At 45.5% G+C, this 3,894-nt stretch overlaps 2 protein-coding genes across 2 annotated transcripts in view; one reads left to right on the top strand and one right to left on the bottom strand.

The window, feature by feature from the left end:
• The window catches only part of tpd52 (tumor protein D52), a 327,212-nt gene that overhangs the window by 38,213 nt on the left and 285,105 nt on the right, over positions 1-3,894 (bottom strand). The gene's annotated exons all lie outside the window — the stretch shown is intronic.
• pag1 (phosphoprotein membrane anchor with glycosphingolipid microdomains 1) overlaps positions 3,461-3,894 on the top strand; it is a 69,653-nt gene continuing 69,219 nt past the window's right edge. Inside the window, exon 1 of the mRNA XM_080442927.1 lies at positions 3,461-3,543. The gene's annotated coding sequence lies outside the window, so the exon portion shown is untranslated. The remainder of the gene's footprint in view (positions 3,544-3,894) is intronic.

Here is a 3,894-nt window from a genome sequence, read left to right as displayed (position 1 = left end):
TGTGTGGTGATGCTGTGGGCTGATATATGACACAGTGTGTGCAAACCACACCTCTGTGGAAGCAGCCAGGATAGATACATTACTATTACAAGTAAGACGCGCGAATGCGCGTCTTACCAATAAAACATTTTAAAAAAATACAAAGGAAGTCTGTGTTAAAAGGAGCATCTTAGAAAAATACAAATTCACAAAAAAAAACTGTTTGAAGTGGCCTGTTTTCACCCACTTCGGGGGGGTAGAAAAAGTTTCGGAGCGATTCGGGCACTTTTCATTTAACATGGGGTTTCAATGGGGAGTTTAGGTTAGGAGCCTTCTCCGGGGCGTGCTTCCGGGGGAAGGGGCGGGCTTAAACGCAACCTTGACAGGTGTGTTCAGTTTTCAAAGACCTTTCATTTGATGTATGGTACGTCTATATGGACATTTACTTGGCTGCACCACAGGCAGTGCACACAATAGTGCACACAGACACACACACACAGATACACAAGCCGAGCACGGTGTCATAGTAAGCTCCACTTGCGCGGAGGCGCGCCTTCGGCGCGCCTCCTTCCGCTGCGTTCGCAATTATTATTATTATTATTATTAATGACCTGAACCTCATTACAGCGGGTTTCAAACCTTTTCATGTCAAGGACCCCCAAATTGATATTCAGTATTTGGCCGCGGACCCCATCTGAAAATGTTGTGTGGAACCCCTGGGGCAGTGGTGTAAAAAGTAACTAAGTGCATGTACTGTACTTAAGTACAATTTGATGGTACTTTTAATTAACTGGAGTAGTTTCTGTACATTAACCACTTCAGCCTATTTTATACCTAGGCTATGTGAAAATAGCAGATCTACAAGCTCACAACGCGTCGCATCGCGACACGTTGTGAGCTTGTAGATCGGCTCTTTTCAAACATTTTGTACTTTTTACTTTTGGTACTTTAAGTACATTTTGAAACACTTTTGTAGTTAATTTTGAATTCTGGACTTTTACTCGTAACAGAGTATTTCTACATTGCAGTATTGATACTTTTACTCGAGTAAAACATGTGTGTACTTTTTCCACCACTGCCCTGGGGTCCCCTGACCCCACTTAAGAACCGCTGTTCTACTGAATGCAACTGTTGCACATGTTAAGCTGTGTGTCCTTGGCGTCAACACATCCATACAGAAATAATACTGTACGTATATATTTTTGTCATCTATATTAAAATTAAAAAGTCCTATTAGGTGGACCGTAGATAGTGGGCGGACGGCCGACTGTTGGTGGGTGTCATAAACGTAACATGCCCATATATGGAGACCACTTTAAACTAGATTTGAAGGCCGCATAGCAGCCTGAAAATGCACCAAATTCTAATAGATGAGAACATTTAAAAGAGAAAAACGTGCAAGTGACCCAAGTGGTTAGGGCACATACCACATGGGATTAAGATTCACTAATCAGCTAGGACCATGTAGTGTAGACCATACTATTTGCACATTTCCTATCTCTCTCCTTTAATTCTCAAATAAAGGCCTACACATGTCTGTAAAAAAATCTGTTGATGAGAATTACGTGAAAATGTAGCCGATTCTTATAGGAACACATATTACACATATTTTCTCCAGACATTACAGTCATGCCATCCACTACCCTACGATTTAGGGATCCCCCCCCCCCACACACAGACACAGACAACACACACCCACACACACACACACACACACACACACACACACACACACACACACACACTCACACACACACACGACACCCACACACTTAAGGCCTTGGCATCGTGGCTGCCCGTGATCCCATCGCCCGATGGCTCAGTTGTGAATATTTTGTCTGGGTTTTGCCTCATTTGCTCAGCCAGGTGGTATGTGTGTGTATGGTTGTTGGTTGTCAAGGTTGCCGTCGTCTGGCGGTATGAACCCACCCCACCCCACCCCACCAGTGTTGCCAGATTATGTGAGAGAAACAAGCAACCAGGTCTAGGAAAACCAACCCAAAAAGAAGCGACTATGGGCCACATGAGCACTTTAAACATATACATCAGCTATATGAAAATAGCAGATCTACAAGCTCACAACGCCGTCGCGATGCGACGCGTTGTGAGCTTGTTGATCGGCTATTTTCAAATAAAATCTTGCGGGGAAATTATAATAAGCAGTCTGGCAACCCTGCACCCCACCCCCTGCTGTGCCGGGCTGTGGGGGTGTGCAGACGTGGGTCCTCCAGGCACCCATATTTTACCATATCTTTATGAGGCACGGGCCCAGACCTGTCAAATATGCAAGAGAGGAGAGGAGGGGAGAGAGAGGGGACGAGAGGAGGCAGTGGTGTGTTCTAGGTTTTTTTCGGAGAGGTATACGATAACCATTCCCCTGCACGACATGCGCGTAGCGCGTTTTCAATGGATGAAATGGTTAGTAGACTGTATACGCTTTCCCCCCCCCAAAAAATCTGCACCGTATACGGCGTAACACGGTAGAATACAACACTGAGAGGAGGGGGGAGGAGGAAGGAGAGGGAGAAGGCGAGGCACCGATACAACCAACAATCTGTGTAGACACACAGAGAGAGAGAGAGAGAGAGAGAGCAGCCAAGGAGAAGAGAGAAAGAGGAAGTGGAGGTGTGTGTGTGTGTGTGTGTGTGTGTGTGTGTGTGTGTGTGTGTGTGTGTGTGTGTGTGTGTGTGTGTGTGTGTGTGTTGTGTGTGTGTGTGTGTGTGTGTGTGTGTGTGTGTGTGTGTGTGTGTGTGTGTGTGTGTGTGTGTGTGTGTGTGTGTGTGTGTGTGTGTGTGCGTGCGTGCGTTGATCTTGGTGTTAAATAGTGTGTGGTTTCAGGAAGTTAAAGGTCATGTGTCTCATCAGCATTCCTCCCTTCCTCTACTCCACACCCCCCCCCCCTCCCTTCCGCCCCTCAATTCTCTCCATCCTTTCACTTCAACTCGGCCCTGAGCCGAGTCAGACAGACAGTGTGAGAATACTTTTATGAGAAAAAGCTACAGGCTACTGAGGCTAGTGATACATTTTAATTTGTGGTTGGTATTGTTGGCAGTTATTTCATTGTAGTATATTGTAGTTCATGCGACGTGCTGCTTGTTCATATTTTTTTTTCAGGACCACATTGGAAATAAGAATTTTATTACACTTTAAGTGTTCATCCTGGGTCACTCCCTCGAATCAGATACAACATGCCATGAATTCTCTCTCTCTCTCTCTCTCTCTCTCTATCTCTATCTCTATCTCTATCTCTATCTCTCTCTCTCTCTCTCTCTCTCTCTCTCTCTCTCTCTCTCTCTCTCTCTCTCTCTCTCTCTCTCTCTCTTGTTTGTTTCTTCTTGATCTTTCCACACATTCAAATCCAGTGTTAATTGAACTGGATTGTCCACCAAAGCTTTACTCTTCAACTCTTTATGTTAACATGTGTTCAGACCAGAAGTTGCTGATGACACTCAACAGTTCTTCTCTCTTTCCCTCTCTCTACCACTCAGGCTGACATCTCACAGTGGATGTCTTCTCACCACCTCAAGCTGAACACACACAAGACTGAGCTTCTCTTCTTCCCAGGTAAGATCATCCCTGGTGGCTTCTGTCCCAAGGGACAAGAGCCTGGGTGTTGTCCTCAGCTGGCAGTCAGCTGTCCTTGAAGGCACACATGAAAACATATGTCCACAAACAATACAAAACAATGGTGTTGGCCTACAAGGAAACCAAAGGCATGATATCCCCGTACCTTCAGGACATGATCCATATCTTCAGGACATGATTACAACCCTTCCCACTCACTGAGATCCGCTAACACAAGAATTCCGTTGGAGCCTTCCCTAAAACACCCTGATCTCTTCTCCCAAACTGTGGAATAAACTCCCCATTGCAGTCAGAACTGCAGACTCACTCCTCTTCAGACTCCACAACTCA

This window comes from Gymnoscopelus braueri (assembly GCF_963280865.1).
Source record: "Gymnoscopelus braueri genome assembly, chromosome: 11".
Lineage (NCBI taxonomy): Eukaryota > Metazoa > Chordata > Actinopteri > Myctophiformes > Myctophidae > Gymnoscopelus > Gymnoscopelus braueri.
This window is presented reverse-complemented; position numbering and strand designations above follow the sequence as displayed.